Here is a 19,311-nt window from a genome sequence, read left to right as displayed (position 1 = left end):
CCCTTTTTGGGCGGTTGCCCGAGGAGTCTCGGCGGTTCCACTTTGCCGAGCGGCTACTTGATCGGGTTCAAACACTTTTGCTATGCTCTTCAAGTTTGATACCCTGGCTGATGGGGACCTTTTTGTTTGCTCAATCGGTGCTACAGAGTTGTCCGCACTCTCCAGCCCGGTCTGGAGCTTTGGTATAAACCCCATGGTCCTTACGGAGTCCCCAGCATCCTCTAGGACGTATGAGAAAATAGGATTTTAATACCTACCGGTAAATCCTTTTCTCTTAGAGGATGCTGGGCGCCCGTCCCAGTGCATACTGTGTCTGCAGTTATTGGTTATGGTTACACTCTTGTGGTGTTTCTTTCTATCAGGCTGTTGCTGACATTGTTCATGCCATGGCATGCGGTGTCGTCTTATTGGTTGTGTTGACACACAGGTTGTGTTACAGATTCTCTCAGCATGAAGCTGTGTATTGTTCATGCCGTTGGCTGGTATTCTATTGAATGCCACGTTCTGCGGTATGTTTGTGGTGTGAGCTGGTACGACACTCACCGTGTGTAAATAGTAAATTCTTTCCTCGAAATGACAGTCTCTCCTGGGCACAGTTGTCTAACTGAGGTCTGGAGGAGTGGCATAGAGGGAGGAGCCAGTTCACACCCATTCAAAGTCTTATAGTGTGCCCATGTCTCCTGCGGATCCCGTCTATACCCCATGGTCCTTACGGAGTCCCCAGCATCCTCTACGGACTAAGAGAAAAGGATTTACTGGTAGGTATTAAAATCCTATTTTCTGTTTGATATTTTCAGACAGGGCTGGTTGGCACCAGCCTGCCTGCTTCGTGGGACTTAGGGAAGGGGTGGGGGAGGGGAATGGCTCAACCTCCTATAGGGTTAATGGTCCCGTTCCCTGCTGACAGGACACTGAGCCCCTGCGGGAACCATTCGCAAGCTCCACCACGGCGAGCGTACATTCCCGCAGCATGCCGCCACCCCTAACGGAGCCAGAAGTTAGAAGAGTGGTGAGTACTATGCTGGCATCCCGGTTAGCGGGTCGCCGGCTATTATGGCGGCACAAGGGTAGGAGCGCAGCTCTGAGTGCAGGCTGCACCGCTATGAGGGGCGAGCTGAGACGGTTTTAAACAACTACCCACACTGGCACAGCGCTTACAGGGGCTCTGACACACTGTTAAGCACCAAAATTACCTCAGCCAGTATAAAAAAACGGGAAAACCACGTGCCATTGAGGGGGCGGGGCTTTACTATGAGCGAATCCAGCTGCTCACCAGCGCCATTTTCCTTCTGCAGCTTACACAGACAGACTGGCAGGGAAGCGCAGCTCCTCCACAAGGGTTCCAGGTTACCTCAGCGGTACCAGGGGGTCATAGCAAGGGGGGTTGGGGGTGGAGCAATATTAGAAAACTAAGCCCTAATAAGGGTACTTAGTTTGCGACCCAGCTAAGCTTGGCATTAGTTATACTGGCGCGGTGTGGCTGTCTCCATCATACTCTGTGTCTACCTAGAGGGCTCTGTGTGGGTTAGCTGTGCTTTTAACCTTTCTCTAACGTCCTAGTGGATGCTGGGGACTCCGTAAGGACCATGGGATAGACTGGCTCCGCAGGAGACATGGGCACTTTAAGAAAGAATTTAGGTTCTGGTGTGCACTGGCTCCTCCCTCTATGCCCCTCCTCCAGACCTCAGTTTGATACTGTGCCCAGACGAGCTGGGTGCTTTTCAGTAAGCTCTCCTGAGTTTGCTGAGAGAAAGTATTTTGTTAGGTTTTTTATTTTCAGGGAGCTCTGCTGGCAACAGACTCCCTGCATCGTGGGACTGAGGGGAGAGAAGCAGCCCTACTCTCTGAAGCTAGGTCCTGCTTCTTAGGCTACTGGACACCATTAGCTCCAGAGGGATCGGTACGCAGGATCTCACCCTCGCCGTCCGGTCCCGGAGCCGTGCCGCCGTCCCCCTCGCAGAGCCGGAAGACAGAAGCCGGGTGAGTATGAGAAGCAATGAAGACTTCACAGGCGGCAGAAGACTCCGTGTTCTTCACTGAGGTAATGCACAGCACTGCAGCTGTGCGCCATTGCTCCACACACCTACACATACTCCGGTCACTGTAAGGATGCGGGGGGGGGGGGTGCCCTGGGCAGCATTTGGGACCTCTTTTGGCAAAGTTAAGCATATATACAGCTGGGCACTGTATATATGTATGAGCCCCCGCCAAAAAAATGCATATTTAAGCGGGACAGAAGCCCGCCGCCGAGGGGGCGGGGCTTCTTAGCACTCACCAGCGCCATTTTTTCTCCACAGCTCCGCTGAGAGGAAGCTCCCCAGGCTCTCCCCTGCAGATACACGGTAGAAGAGGGTAAAAAGAGAGGGGGGGGCACATAATTAGGCGCAAAAAGCAATATAAACAGCAGCTACTGGGTTAACATTAAGTTACTGTGTTATTCCTGGGTTTATAGCGCTGGGGTGTGTGCTGGCATACTCTCTCTCTGTCTCTCCAAAGGGCCTTGTGGGGGGAACTGTCTTCAGAGAGGGCATTCCCTGTGTGTGTGGTGTGTCGGTACGCTTGTGTCGACATGTCTGATGAGGAAGGCTATGTGGAAGCAGAGCGGGAGCAAATTAATGTGGTGTCTCCGCCGACGGCGCCGACACCTGATTGGATGGATATGTGGAAGGTTTTAAATGATAATGTTAATTCCTTGCATAAAAAGTTAGAAAAAGCTGAAGCCTCGGGACAGTCAGGGTCCCAACCCGTGCCTGATCCTATGTCGCAGAGGCCGTCAGGGTCTCAGAATCGCCCACTATCCCAAACTGTTGACACAGATACCGACATGGATTCTGACTCCAGTGTCGATTACGATGATGCAAAGTTATAGCCAAAATTGGCTAAATCCATCCGTTATATGATTATAGCAATTAAGGATGTGTTGCACATCACAGAGGAAACCCCAGTCCCTGAAAAGAGGGTGCATATGTATGGGGAAAAGAAGGCGGAGGTAACCTTTCCTCCCTCACACGAGCTAAATGAGTTATGTGAAAAGGCTTGGGAATCTCCAGATAAAAAACTGCAGATTTCCAAAAGGATTCTTATGGCGTATACTTTCACGCTAACGGACAGGTTACGCTGGGAATCCTCCCCTAGGGTGGATAAAGCTTTAACACGCTTATCCAAGAAGGTAGCCCTGCCGTCACAGGATACGGCTACCCTCAAAGATGCTGCTGATCGCAAACAGGAGGTTACCCTGAAGTCCATTTATACACATTCAGGTACCTTACTGAGGCTGGCAATCGCGTCGGCCTGGGTGTGTAGTGCTGTAGCAGCATGGACGGATACCTTATCTGAGGAAATTGATACCTTAGACAAGGATACTGTATTGTTGACCCTGGGGCATATTAAAGACGCTGTCCTGTATATGAGAGATGCTTAAAGAGACATTAGTCTACTGGGTTCTAGAATAAATGCTATGTCGATTTCTGCCAGAAGGGTCCTGTGGACTCGGCAATGGACAGGTGATACCGACTCAAAAAGGCATATGGAGGTTTTACCTTACAAGGGTGAGGAATTGTTTGGGGAGGGTCTCTCGGACCTGGTCTCCACAGCTACAGCTGGAAAGTCAAATTTTTTGCCTTTTATTCCCTCACAGCCTAAGAGAGCACCGTATTATCAAATGCAGTCCTTTCGATCACAAAGAAACAAGAAAGTCCGAGTGCGTCCTTTCTTGCCAGAAGCAGGGGCAGAGGTAAGAAGCTGCACAACACAGCTAGTTCCCAGGAACAGAAGTCCTCCCCGGCCTCTACAAAATCCACCGCATGACGCTGGGGCTCCACAGGCGGAGCTAGGCCCGGTGGGGGCACGTCTTCGGAATTTCAGCCACAAGTGGGTTCACTCCCAGGTGGATCCCTGGGCGATAGAAATTGTGTCTCAGGGATACAAGCTGGAATTCGAAGAGATGCCCCCTCACCGATACCTCAAATCGGCCCTACCAGCTTCCCCCCACGAGAGGGAAATAGTGTTAACTGCAATTCACAAATTGTATCTTCAACAGGTGGTGGTCAAGGTTCCCCTCCTTCAACAGGGAAGGGGTTATTATTCGACCATGTTTGTAGTCCCGAAACCGGACGGTTCGGTCAGACCCATATTGAATTTAAAATCCCTGAACATATACCTGAAAAGGTTCAAGTTCAAGATGGAATCGCTGAGAGCGGTCATCGTAAGCCTGGAAGGGGGGGATTTTATGGTGTCTCTGGACATAAAGGATGCATACCTTCATGTCCCCATTTATCCACCTCATCAGGCGTACCTCAGATTTGTGGTACAGGATTGTCATTACCAATTTCAGACGTTGCCGTTTGGTCTCTCCACGGCACCGAGAATATTTACCAAGGTAATGGCGGAAATGATGGTACTCCTGCGGGAAGCAAGGGGTCACCATTATCCCGTGCTTGGACGATCTCATAAAAGCGAGATCAATAAAGCAGTTGCTGAACAGCGTTGCACTTTCTCTGGAAGTGTTACGGCAGCACGGCTGGATTCTGAATATTCCAAAGTCGCAGTTGGTCCCTACGACTCGTCTGCCTTTCCTGGGCATGATTCTAGACACAGACCAGAAAAGGGTTTATCTCCTGATAGAGAAAGCTCAGTAACTCATGACACTGGTCAGGAACCTATTAAAACCAAAACAGGTGTCAGTACATCACTGCACTCGAGTCCGGGGAAAGATGGTGGCATCATACGAGGCCATTCCCTTCGGCAGGTTCCATGCGAGGACCTTTCAATGGGACTTACTGGACAAGTGGTCCGGATCACATCTTCAGATGCATCAGTTAATCACCCTATCCCCCAGGGCCAGGGTGTCTCTCCTGTGGTGGCTGCAGAGCGCTCACCTTCTCGAGGGCCGCAGATTCGGCATTCAGGACTGGGTCCTGGTGACCACGGACGCAAGCCTCCGAGGTTGGGGAGCAGTCACACAGGGAAGAAATTTCCAAGGTCTGTGGTCAAGTCAAGAAACTTGCCTTCACATCAACATCCTGGAACTAAGGGCCATATACAATGCCCTACGTCAAGCGGAGACCCTGCTTCGCGACCAACCGGTTCTGATTCAGTCAGACAACATCACCGCAGTGGCTCATGTAAACCGACAAGGCGGCACAAGGAGCAGGGTGGCGATGGCAGAAGCCACCAGAATTCTTCGCTGGGCGGAGAATCACGTAAGCGCACTGTCAGCAGTGTTCATCCCGGGAGTGGACAACTGGGAAGCAGACTTCCTCAGCAGACACGACCTCCACCCGGGAGAGAGGGGGGACTTCATCAAGAAGTCTTCGCACAGATTACAAGTCGGTGGGAACTGCCACAGGTGGACATGATGGCATCCCGCCTCAACAAAAAGCTACAGAGGTATTGCGCCAGGTCAAGAGACCCTCAGGCGATAGCTGTGGACGCCCTGGTCACACCGTGGGTGTTCCAGTCGGTCTATGTATTTCCTCCTCTTCCTCTCATACCCAAGGTGCTGAGGATAATAAGAAAAAGAGGAGTGAGAACAATCCTCATTGTTCCAGATTGGCCACGAAGGACTTGGTATCCAGATCTGCAAGAAATGCTCACAGAGGACCTGTGGCCTCTTCCTCTACGACAGGACTTGTTGCAACAGGGGCCCTGTCTGTTCCAAGACTTACCGCGACTGCGTTTGACGGCATGGCGGTTGAACGCCGGATCCTAGCAGAGAAAGGCATTCCGGATGAGGTCATTCCTACGCTGATAAAGGCTAGGAAGGACGTGACAGCTCAACATTATCACCGTATATGGCGAAAATATGTTGCTTGGTGTGAGGCCAGGAATGCTCCTACGGAGGAATTCCAGCTGGGCCGTTTCCTTCACTTCCTACAGTCCAGAGTGAATTTGGGCCTAAAATTGGGTTCCATTAAGGTCCAGATTTCGGCCCTATCCATTTTCTTTCAAAAGGAGTTGGCTTCTCTACCTGAAGTTCAGACGTTTGTAAAGGGAGTGCTGCATATTCAGCCTCCTTTTGTGCCTCCAGTGGCACCTTGGGATCTTAACGTGGTGTTAAGTTTCCTGAAATCCCACTGGTTTGAACCACTTAAAACGGTGGAGTTGAAATATCTCACGTGGAAGGTGGTCATGCTATTAGCCTTGGCTTCGGCTAGGCATGTGTCAGAGTTGGCGGCTTTGTCACATAAAAGCCCCTTTCTGGTTTTCTATGTGGATAGAGCAGAATTGCGGACCCGTCCACAATTTCTTCCGAAAGTGGTTTCATCTTTTCATATAAACCAACCTATTGTGGTGCCTGTGGCTACTACTGACTTGGAGGATTCCGGTTTATGTAGCCAGAACGGCTAGGGTCAGGAAAACAGAGTCGTTGTTTATCCTGTATGCATCCAACAAGCTTGGTGCTCCTGCTTCAAAGCAAACTATTGCTCGCTGGATCTGTAACACGATTCAGCAGGCTCATTCTGCGGCTGGATTGCCGCTGCCAAAATCAGTTAAGGCCCATTCCACTAGGAAGGTGGGCTCTTCTTGGGCAGCTGCCCGAGGGGTCTCGGCATTACAACTTTGCAGAGCGGCTACTTGGTCAGGTTCAAACACTTTTGCAAAGTTCTACAAGTTTGATACCCTGGCTGAGGAGGACCTCTTGTTTGCTCAATCGGTGCTGCAGAGTCATCCGCACTCTCCCGCCCGTTTGGGAGCTTTGGTATAATCCCCATGGTCCTTACGGAGTCTCCAGCATCCACTAGGACGTTAGAGAAAATAAGATTTTACTTACCGGTAAATCTATTTCTCGTAGTCCGTAGTGGATGCTGGGCGCCCGTCCCAAGTGCGGACTTCTTCTGCAATGCTTGTATATAGTTATTGCTTCAATAAGGGTTATGTTATGGTTGCATCAGGGTTTGACCTGATGCTTTGTCGTTGGTCATGTTGTTAACTGGTTGTTTTCACATGTTATACGGTGTGATTGGTGTGGCTGGTATGAATCTTGCCCTGGATTACCAAAATCCTTTCCTTGTACTGTCAGCTCTTCTGGGCACAGTTTCTCTAACTGAGGTCTGGAGGAGGGGCATAGAGGGAGGAGCCAGTGCACACCAGAACCTAAATTATTTCTTAAAGTGCCCATGTCTCCTGCAGAGCCCGTCTATCCCATGGTCCTTACGGAGTCCCCAGCATCCACTACGGACTACGAGAAATAGCTTTACCGGTAAGTAAAATCTTATTTTCTCATGTATGGGTGTGTTTTCACATTTCTCATACGTCCTAGAGGATGCTGGGGTCCACTTCAGTACCATGGGGTATAGACGGTTCTGCAGGAGCCATGGGCACTTTAAGACTTTTCAAAGGGTGTGAACTGGCTCCTCCCTCTATGCCCCTCCTCCAGACCTCAGTTTTAGAAATGTGCCCAGGCAGACTGGATGCACTCCAGGGGAGCTCTACTGAGTTTCGCTGAAAAGACTTATGTTAGGTTTTTTATTTTCAGGGAGGACTGCTGGCAACAGTCTCCCTGCTTCGTGGGACTGAGGGGGCAGAAGTAGGAACCAACTTCCTGAAGAGTTTCATGGCTCTGCTTCTGGCTGACAGGACAACATTAGCTCCTGAAGGGAACTGAACGCTAGCCGTGCCTAGATGCTCACTCCCATAGCATGCCGTCACCCCCCTCACAGAGCCAGAAGTCAGAAGACAGGTGAGTGTTAGAAGAGAGATCTTCAATCAAGGTGACGGCTAAAGGTACCGCGCGGCTGGCGGGAGCGCAGCGCTCCATGTTGCCCACACATACACAGGCACTGCGGGGGGGGGGGGGGGGGGGGCGCGCGCCTTGGGGAGCATGAAACCTAATAAAACTGGCAAATGTAGGGGCATAAGATGCTGATGCACAGGCCTACCCCCGCCAGTATAAAAATTTACCTCATAAATGCTTAGGAGAAACGCGCCATTACGGGGGCGGAGCTTCCTCCTCAGTCAGCCAGCACACTGCTCAGCGCCATTTTCTCTCTCTCCTCAGGCTGCAGAGACAACGCTGGTCCTCCTCCACTACTGAATACATGTATCAGCAGTGGAGGGGGGGGCGGGGCACAATGAAATTGTTTTTTTACATTGTGTATTAACATTAGAAAAAAGCGGGAATTTTATGTTTCACAGGCATTGTGTTACTGGTGCTGGGTTTGTGAACTGGCTGCTCCTATCTGTGTCCTTCTGACAGATTTTACTGTGGGTCTGTCCCCTATAAGTCCCGGAGTGTCTGTGGTGTGTTTGTGCATGTGTGTGACATGTCTGAGGCAGGGAGTTCTTCACCTGAGGAAGCCATTTTAGGGACACAGAGTTGTAATGTGGTGACGCAGCAGGCACACCACGAGCCTGACTGGGTGAAAGAAATACGTGATAGTGTGAATCATATCAGTAGGAGATTAGATAAGTCTCATGCAGAAAGCTGGAGAAAATCAGTGAAAGATGTGATTTTTCAGGGTTCTGTTTTCTCATCCGCAGGCGACCCCTCTGGGTCACATAAGACAAACATGGTACATACTGATACCGACACAGACTCTGATTCCTGTGTCGACGATATTGATTCCAGGGGGATAGATCCCAAATTGGCAAAATATGATTGTTGCTATAAAAGAGGTCTTAGAAGTTACAGAAGCCTCTACTGTACCTCAGGAGAAGGAAAAGAAATGTAAGGTAACTTTCCCTCCTTCCCACGAGCTCAATGCTCTTTTTGAGGGAGTTTGGGTGAATCCTGAAAAGAAATTTCCTATTCCCAAAAGGATTCAGATTACTTATCCTTTCCTTTATGGGACAGGAAAAGATGGGAGTCACCCCCGGTGTTAGACAGTGCACTGTCAAGGTTAACAAAAAAGGTGATTCTCCCTGCACCTGGGACGGCTTCACTAAAGAAGCCGGCAGACCGCAAAATGGAGACCACGTTAAAATCTATTTATGTGGCCAATGGTACGCTGCTCAGAGCCACCATTGCTTACACGGGGGTGAGTCGTGCTATTAAAAAAATGGTCTGATAACTTGTCATCGGAAATTGACACGATTGATAGAAACGAGTTACCCCTAACGTTAGGTAACATCAAAGACGCTGCCGCATGCATGCTGGAAGCTATTAAGGATATTGGACTCTTGGGTTCAACAGCCGCTACCATGGCAGTATTGGCTCGGAGGGCGTTGTGGATTCGCCAGTGGAATGCTGATGCAGATTCCAAAAGAAATATGGAGGCTCTCCCGTATAAAGGTGAGGCCTTATTTGGTGATGGGCTGGATGCGTTAGTCTCGACGGCTACCGCAGGTAAGTCGACATTCTTGCCATATGCTCCTGCACCGACGAAAGACACATCACTCTCACATGCAGTCCTTTCGGCCCAACAAATACAAAAAGGCCAAAGGTTCCCCCTTCTTTGCAGGTAGGGGAAGGGGAAAAGGAAAGAAATCTGCAGCTTCTCCAGGATCCCAGGAGCAGAAGTCAACCCCTACTTCTGCCAAATCTACAGCATGACGCTGGGGCTCCCTTGCGGGAGTCCGCTCGGGTGGGAGCATGTCTGAAACTTTTCAGTCAAATTTGGATTTAATCTGGCCTAGACCCATAGGTCTTACAAATAGTGTCCCAAGGGTACAGACTGGAGTTTCAAGATGTTCCCCCATGCCGATTTTTCAAATCGACCTTGCCAGCTTCTCTTCCAGAAAGAGAGGCAGTAACAACAGCAATTCAAAAACTATGTCAGGATCAGGTCATTATCCTGGTACCTTTGTCACAAAGAGGATAAGGCTTTTATTCAAGCCTCTGTTGTTCTGAAGCCGGACGGCTCGGTCAGACCGATTTTAAACCTGAAAAATCTGAATCTCTACCTGAAAAGGTTCAAGTTCAAGATGGAATCCCTGAGGGCAGTGATTTCCAGTCTGGAGTAGAGGGACTTCATGGTGTCAGTAGACATAAAGGATGCTTACTTGCATGTTCCCATTTATCCTCCTCACCAAGCTTATCTGAGATTCGCAGTACAGGATTGCCATTACCAGTTCCAGACGTTGCCGTTCGGTTTTTCCACGGCACCGGGGGTATTCACCAAGGTGATGGCGGAGATGATTGTCCTCCTTCGTCAAAAAGGAATCAATATAATTCCTTATCTGGACGATCTCCTGATAAAAGCGAGATCCAGGGAACAGTTGGTGCGGAACATCGCACTCTCCCTGTCAATACTCCAACAACACGGTTGGATCATGAATTTTCCAAAGTCGCAGTTGGAACCAACGACAAGATTGTCCTTTTTAGGGATGATTCTGAACACAGAAGTACAGAGAGTATTTCTTCCAGTGGAAAAGGCTCTGGAAATCCAGAAAATGGTCAAACAAATATTGAAACAAACAAGCGGGTTGATCCATCAATGCATTCGGTTGTTGGGGAAAATGGTAGCGGCCTACGAGGCCATACAGTTTGGCCGATTTCATGCCAGAGTATTCCAGGGGGATCTGTTGGACAAGTGGTCCGAATCCCACCTACACATGCACCGGAAGATAATCCTGTCCTCCAAAGCCAAGATTTCGCTCCTGTGGTGGCTACACAGTTCTCACCTACTAGAGGGACGCAGGTTCGGGATTCAGGACTGGGTCCTGGTAACCACGGATGCAAGTCTCCGAGGCTGGGGAGCTGTCACACAGGGGTAATGTTTCCAAGGAAAATGGTCAAGTCAGGAAGCCTGCCTTCACATAAACGTTCTGGAATTGAGAGCCATTTACAACGGCCTTCTACAAGCGGTACATCTTCTTCAAGATCATCCCGTGCAGATCCAGTCGGACAATGTAACGGCAGTCGCATACATAAACAGGCAAGGCGGAATGAAAAGCAGAGCGGCAATGGCAGAGGTGACAAGGATTCTCCTCTGGGCAGAAAGACATGTAAGAGCTCTGTCAGCAATTTTCATTCCGGGAGTGGACAACTGGGAAGCAGACTTCCTCAGCAGACACAATCTCCATCAGGAGAGTGGGGCCTCCACCAAGTAGTCTTCGCAGAGGTGACAAGTCTTTGGGGAGTTCCTCAAGTAGACATGATGGCATCTCGTCTAAACAAGAAGCTTCAGAGATATTGTTCCAGGTCGAGAGACCCTCAAGCAATAGCAGTGGATGCACTGGTGACCCAGTGGTTGTTTCAGTCGGTATATGTGTTCCCTCCACTTCCACTGATTCCAAAAGTTCTTAAAATAATAAGAAAAACAAGAGTTCGAGCAATTTTCATTGCCCCAGACGGGCCAAGGAGGGCTTGGTATCCAAATCTTCAGGAGTTGCTCATAGTAGATCCTCGGCCTCTTCCTCGTCGAGAGGACTTACTACAGCAGGGGCCGTGGGTGTATCAAGACTTACCGCGGCTACGTTTGACGGCATGGCTGTTGAGCGGCGGATCCTAGCCCGAAAGGGTATTCCCAAGGAAGTCATCCCCACTCTTATTCAGGCCAGGAAAGGAAATGTCTAAACATTACCACCGTATTTGGAGAAAATATGTGTCTTGGTGTGAAACCAAGAAGGCCCCTACGGAAGAGTTTGAATTGGGACGTTTTCTCCATTTTCTCCAGGCTGGTGTGGATGCGGGCCTTAGATTGGGGTCAATGAAGGTCCAGATTTCGGCCTTATCAGTTTTCTTTCAAAAACAATTGGCCTCCTTTCCAGAAGTTCAGAAGTTCGTGAAAGGGGTGCTGCACATCCAGCCTCCATTTGTGCCTCCAATGGCACCATGGGACCTTAATGTGGTGTTGCAGTTTCTTCGATCAGATTGGTTTGAACCTCAGCAGAAGATAGAATTGAAGTTTCTCACTTGGAAAGTGGTGATGCTTTTGGCCATGGCATCCGCAAGGCGGGTGTCTGAGTTGGGGGCCTTGTCTCACAAGAGCCCTTACCTGATCTTCCATGAAGATAGGGCAGAGTTAAGAACTCGTCAACAATTTCTTCCAAAGGTGGTTTCGTCCTTCCACATAAACCAACCTATTGTGGTGCCAGTGGCTACTGACACTTTAACTGAGTCAAAGTCTCTTGATGTGGTCAGAGCTTTGAAAATTTATGTCGCAATAACAGCTCGGATAAGGAAAACAGAGGCTCTGTTTGTCCTGTATGCTCCCAACAAGATTGGGGGTCCTGCTTCTAAGCAGACTATTGCGCGCTGGATCAGAGGTACAATTCAGCACGCTCATTCTACATCAGGATTTCCGATACCGAAGTCGGTGATGGCCCATTCTACTAGGAAAGTGGGCTCATCCTGGGCGGCTGCCCGGGGAGTCTCGGCTTTACAACTTTGCCAAGCAGCTATTTGGTCAGGGTCAAACACATTTGCTAAATTTTATAAGTTTGACACTTTGGCCGATGAGGACCTCAAGTTTGGTCAATCGGTGCTGCAGGGTCATCCGCACTCTCCCGCCCGTACTGGAGCTTTGGTATAACCCCATGGTACTGAAGTGGACCCCAGTATCCTCTAGGACGTATGAGAAAACAGGATTTTAATACCTACTGGTAAATCCTTTTCTCCTACGTCCTAGAGGATGCTAGGGACACCAAAAGAACCATGGGGTATAGACGGGATCCGCAGGAGACATGGGCACTTTAAGACTTTGAAAAGGGGTGTGCACTGGCTCCTCCCTCTATGCCCCTCCTCCAGACTCCAGTTTTTAGAATTATGCCCAGTGAGACTGGACGCACTACAGGGGAGCTCTACTGAGTTTCTCTGAAAATACTTTTTTGTTAGGTTTTTTATGTTCAGGGAGGTTGCTGGCAAAAACCTCCCTGCTTCATAGGACTGAGGGGAGAGAAGTTATGACCCAATTCTAGTGAGTTTAAGGGCTCTGCTTCTGGCTACAGGACACCATTAGCTCCTGAGGGTTTGATCGCTGGGTACGCTCAGATGCTCGTTCCCACAGCCGGCCGTCACCCCCCTTACAGAGCCAGAAGTCAGAAGACAGGTGAGTAGAAGAAGAAAGAAGACTTCAGTGACCGCATTTTCCTGAGGTACCGCGCAGCGGACGGACGCTGCGCGCCAAGCTCCTGCTTACACACACAGCACTTCTGGGTGCAGGGCGCGGGTGGCGCCCTGGGCAGCTTAAAATACCTCAAGATAAGTCTGGCAAGAGGGGACATTACTGTATAATACTGTCCTAACCCCCGCCAGTATACTCCAAAGAGCGGGACAGAAGCGCGCCATTAGGGGGGCGGAGCTTTGTCCCCACAGTTCACTCGACGCCATTTCCTCTCCGCTGACTGCAGAGACGCTGGTCCTTCCTCATCACTGCTGAACAAGTATCAGGGTGCAAAACGGGGGGGGGGGGGCAGGTTGTTTGGTGCAATATTATATAATATAAAAGCGCTGCAGGTCTGGGGCATTTTGGTTAAAGCTTCTGACCCATTGATTTGGTGTGAGCTGGCAAATTCCCTCTGTGTCCCTCTGACAGGCTTCTCTGTGGGTCGTCCCCCATAAGCCCAGTGTGTCTGTGGGTGTGTATTACACGTGTGTCGGCATGTCTGAGGCTGAGTGCTCTTCACAGGAGGAGACTGTATTAGAGACGCAAAAGGCGGTGGGGGTGACCATGTCGGCACCGCCGACTCCTGATTGGGTGAATGTATTGAATGCTAATGTAGCTCGTATAAGTAAAAGATTGGACAAGTCTGAGTCTCAGACCCAAGCATGGAAGAAATCTGTGGAAGATATGTTATTACAAGTTCAGGTCCCGTCGGGGTCACAGAAACGTACGTTTACCCAGTTGGCAGACACTGATTCCGACACGGACACTGATTCCAGTGTCGACTATAGTGACTCCAGATTAGATCCTAAATTGGCAAAGAGCATTCAGTACATGATTGTGGCTATTAAAGAGATATTGCATATCACTGAGGACCCTGCCGTTCCGGATAAAAGGGTCTGTATGTATAAGGAAAAGAAACCTGAGATAATGTTTCCTCCCTCTCATGAACTGAATACTTTATTTGATAAAGTCTGGGAAAGTCTTGACAGAAAATTCCAAATTCCCAAAAGGATTCCGGTAGTTTATCCGTTTCCCTCTGGGGATAGGAAAAAGTGGGAGTCACCCCCCATTGTGGACAAGGCCCTATCACGGTTGTCAAAAAAGGTGGCTCTTCCGTCACCTGACACGGCAGCCCTTAAATACCCTGCAGATCGTAGGCAGGAGGCTACATTAAAATCAATTTATACGACCACAGGTACACTACTCAGACCGGTCATTGCCTCTGCATGGGTGAGTAGTGCTATTGAAAAGTGGGCAGATAACTTGTCATCTAACATAGATTCCCTAGATACGGATAACATCCTCTTGACGCTGGGTTATATCAAGGACGCGGCAGTTTACCTAAAGGAAGCTGCGAGGGATATTGGCCTTTTGGGATCAAAGGCCAATGCCATGGCAGTCTCAGCTAGGCGAGCATTATGGATTCATCAGTCGAATGCTGATACTGACTCTAAGAAAAATATGGAATCCCTACCGTACAAAGGTGGTGTCTTGTTTGGTGACGGCCTCGCTGATTTGGTATCTACGGCTACCGCGGATAAGTCATAATTTTTGCCTTATGTGCCTTCGCAACAAAAGAAGACACACCACTATCATATGCAGTCCTTTCGACCCAATAAATTCAAGAAAGGGCGAGGTTCTTCCTTCCTTGCGGCTAGAGGAAGGGGAAAGGGTAAAAGATCTCCAGCCGTGGCGGGTTCCCAGGATCAGAAGTCCTCCCCGACTTCTGCCAAATCCAGCGCATGACGCTGGGGCTCCTCTGCGGGAGTCCGCACCGGTGGGGGCACATCTCAAACTCTTCAGTCAGTTCTGGGTTCGTTCGGACCTGGACCCTTGGGTTTTACAAATAATATCCCAAGGGTACAAACTGGAGTTTCAAGACGTCCCCCCTCACCGATTTTTTCAAATCGGCCCTGCCAGTTTCTCGTCCGGACAGGGAGGTAATTTACAACGCCATACAAAAGTTGTGTCAAAATCAGGTTATAGTCAGGGTTCCCCAGTCACAACAGGGAGAAGGCTTTTATTCAAGTCTGTTTGTAGTTCCGAAGCCGGGTGGCTCGGTCAGGCCAATCCTAAACCTGAAATCCCTCAATTTCTACCTAAAGAATTTCAAATTCAAAATGGAGTCTCTCCGAGCAGTGATCTCCAGTCTGGAGGAAGGGGACTTTATGGTGTCGGTGGACATAAAAGATGCCTACTTACATGTTCTCATTTATCCTCCACATCAGGCTTACCTGAGGTTTGCACTTCAGGATTGTCATTACCAATTTCAGACGTTTCTGTTTGGTCTGTCCACGGCTCCGAAGATTTTCACCAAAGTAATGGCGGAAATGATGGTTCTCCTTCGCAAGCAGGGAGTCACAATTATCCCGTACTTGGACGATCTCCTGATAAAGGCGAGATCCAGGGACCAGTTGATGAAAAACGTTGCCCTGTCCCCGACAGTTCTTCAACAACACGGTTGGCTCCTGAACTTGCCAAAATCACAGTTGATTCCGGCAACGAGGTTGTCATTTTTAGGGATGATACTGGACACAGAACTACAGAGAGTTTTTCTTCCGGTGGAAAAGGCTCAGGAACTTCAGAGCCTGGTCAAACAAATTCTGAAACCACCAAGAGTGTCATTCCATCAGTGCACTCGGTTGCTGGGGAAGATGGTGGCGACCTGCGAGGCCATTCAGTTTGGCAGATTCCATGCCAGAGTATTTCAGTGGGACCTGTTGGACAAGTGGTCCGGATCCCACCTGCACATGCACTGGAAGATAGTCCTGTCCTTAAGGACCAGAATATCACTCCTGTGGTGGCTACACAGCTCTCACTTCCTGGAGGGGCGCAGGTTCGGGATCCAGGATTGGGTCCTAATAACCACGGATGCAAGTCTCCGAGGATGGGGTGCAGTCACGCAAGGGGTAAACTTCCAAGGAAGATGGTCAAGCCAGGAAATTTGTCTCCACATAAACGTTCTGGAGTTACGGGCCATTTACAACGGCCTTGTGCAGGCAGAATAGCTTCTTCGCAATCTGCCCATGCTGATCCAATCGGACAATGTGACAGCAGTAGCGTACATAAACTGCCAGGGCAGAACAAAATGCAGAGCGGCAATGGCAGAAGTCACAAAAGTTCTCCGCTGGGCAGAGAAGCATACAAGAGCGATGTCATCGATCTTCATTCCAGGAGTGGACAACTGGGAAGCAGACTTCCTCAGCAGACACGATCTCCATCCAGGAGAATGGAGCCTCCATCAAGAGGTCTTCGCAGAAGTGACAAGTCGTTGGAGAATTCCTCACATAGACATGATGGCGTCGCGCCTCAACAAAAAGCTTCAGAGATATTGTTCCAGGTCCAGGGACCCTCAAGCAATGGCAGTGGATGCACTGTGGTGACACCATGGGTGTTTCCGTCGGTGTATGTGTTCCCTCCACTTCCTCTCATTCCAAAAGTTCTAAAGATCATAAGAAGAACAAAGGTTCAAGCAATCCTCATTGTCCCAGACTGGCCAAGGAGGGCTTGGTATCCAGTTCTTCAGGAATTACTCATAGGAGATCCCTGGCCTCTTCCTCTACACGAGGACCTGTTACAGCAAGGGCCGTACGTATACCAAGACTTACCGCGGCTACGTTTGACGGCATGGCGGTTGAACGCCAGATCTTAGCACGGAAGGGTATTCCCAGTGAAGTCATTCCCACACTTCTTCAGGCCAGGAAGGGAGTTACGTCTAAACATTACCACCGCATTTGGAGGAAGTATGTGTCTTGGTGTGAATCCAAGAAGGCTCTTGCAGAAGAGTTTCAGCTAGGACGTTTTCTCCATTTTCTACAAGCTGGTGTAGAGGCAGGCCTAAAGTTGGGTTCAATTAAGGTTCAAATTTCAGCCTTATCGGTTTTCTTTCAAAAACAATTGGCCTCCCTTCCAGAAGTTCAAATTTTCGTGAAGGGTGTTTTACACATCCAACCTCCATTTGTGCCCCCCGTGGCACCGTGGGATCTTAACGTGGTGTTGCAGTCCCTTCAATCGCATTGGTTTGAGCCTTTACAGTCGGTGGAGTTGAAGTTTCTCACTTGGAAAGTGGTCATCCTGTTGGCTTTGGCATCCGCAAGGCGGGTGTCTGAGTTGGCAGCCTTGTCTCACAAGAGCCCTTATTTAATCTTTCATGAAGATAGAGCAGAGTTGAGGACTCGGCAACAATTTCTGCCGAAAGTGGTTTCATCTTTCCACATGAACCAACCTATTGTGCTGCCAGTGGCTACTGCCTCTTTCGTTGAGTCAAAATCTTTGGATGTGGTCAGAGCTCTGAAAATCTATGTCGCCAGAACGGCTCGGGTCAGGAAAACCAAAGCTCTGTTTGTCCTGTATGCGCCCAACAGGATTGGGTGTCCTGCTTCCAAACAGACCATTGCATGTTGGATCTGTAACACGATTCAGCATGCTCATTCCACGGCCGGTTTGCCATTACCGGATTCGGTGAGGGCCCATTCTACTAGAATTGTGGGCTCTTCTTGGGCGGCTGCCCGAGGGGTCTCGGCATTGCAACTTTGCCGAGCTGCTACTTGGTCAGGTTCGAACACTTTTGCGAAGTTTTACAAGTTTGATACCCTGGTCGATGACGACCTCGAGTTTGGTTGATTGGTGTTGCAGAGTCATCCGCACTCTTCCGCCCGTTGTAGAGCTTTGCTATAACCCAATGGTTCTTTTGGTGTCCCCAGCATCCTCTAGGACGTAGGAGAAAATAGGATTTTAATACCTACCGGTAAATCCTTTTCTCTTAGTCCGTAGAGGATGCTGGGCGCCCGTCCCAGTGCTTACTGTATCTGCAGTTATTATTTCTGGTTACACACATGTTGTATTATGTTTATAGTCAGCCTATTGCTGACATTGATTCATGCCGTTGGCTTGGGTTCTGTTGAATGCCACGTTGTGCGGCATGTTTGCGGTGTGTGCTGGTATGAATAGCACCTTAGTTTAACAATAAATCTTTTCCTCGAAATTTGTCCGTCTCCCTGGGCACAGTTCCTATGACTGGAGTCTGGAGGAGGGGCATAGAGGGTGGAGCCAGTGCACACCCCTTTTCAAAGTCTTAAAGTGCCCATGTCTCCTGCGGATCCCGTCTATACCCCATGGTTCTTTTGGTGTCCCCAGCATCCTCTACGGACTAAGAGAAAAGGATTTACCGGTAGGTATTAAAATCCTATTTTCTCCTAGTCCGTAGAGGATGCTGGGCACCCGACCCAGGGGGTCATTCCGAGTTGTTCGCTCTGTATTTTTTTCTCGCAACGGATCGATTAGTCGCTAATGCGCATGCGCAATGCCCGCACTGCGACTGCGCCAAGTAAATTTGCTATGCAGTTAGGTATTTTACTCACGGCATTACAAGGTTTTTTCTTCGTTCTGGTGATCGTAATGTGATTGACAGGAAGTGGGTGTTTCTGGGCGGAAACTGGCCGTTTTATGGGTGTGTGCGAAAAAACGCTACCGTTTCTGGGAAAAACGCGGGAGTGGCTGGAGAAACGGAGGAGTGTCTGGGCGAACGCTGGGTGTGTTTGTGACGTGAAACCAGGAACGACAAGCACTGAACTGATCGCAGATGCCGAGTAAGTGTGGAGCTACTCAGAAACTGCTAAGAAGTGTCTATTCGCAATTTTGCTAATATTTCGTTCGCAATTTTGATAAGCTAAGATTCACTCCCAGTAGGCGGCGGCTTAGCGTGTGCAAAGCTGCTAAAAGCAGCTAGCGAGCGAACAACTCGGAATGAGGGCCCCAGTGCGTACTTTACCTGCAGGTTTGTTCATTATAGTTACACAAGTTGTGTTACATTTGTTTTCAGCATGTTGCTGCAAATGGTTCATGCCTGTTGGCGTGTGTTATGTTGAATGCCATGTTGTGCGGCATGGTTGAGGTGTGAGCTGGTATGAATCTCACCATTAGTATTAAAGTAAATCCTTTCCTCGAAATGTCCGTCTCCCTGGGCACAGTTCCTATAACTGAGGTCTCGAGGAGGGGCATAGAGGGAGGAGCCAGTTCACACCCTCTGAAGAGTCTTAAAGTGCCCATGGCTCCTGCGGAACCGTCTATACCCCATGGTACTGAAGTGGACCCCAGCATCCTCTACGGACTAGGAGAAAAGGATTTACCGGTAGGTATTAAAATCCTGTTTTTACTATGTCACAGGAGTGTGTCTTATGCAGGGCAGAGTGTTTTTCTTCCCCAGGTGGATCACTACAGTGTACTCGGGTTAGTACACGTTCTCAGGCTAGTGGGTCCTAACCAGTATGGTTTGATTAATTAAAAGGGATGATCTCAAATATTTCACATAAATTGTCCCAAA

Source organism: Pseudophryne corroboree, chromosome 1, assembly GCF_028390025.1.
Source record: "Pseudophryne corroboree isolate aPseCor3 chromosome 1, aPseCor3.hap2, whole genome shotgun sequence".
Lineage (NCBI taxonomy): Eukaryota > Metazoa > Chordata > Amphibia > Anura > Myobatrachidae > Pseudophryne > Pseudophryne corroboree.
Note: the sequence above shows the minus strand (reverse complement) of the source record.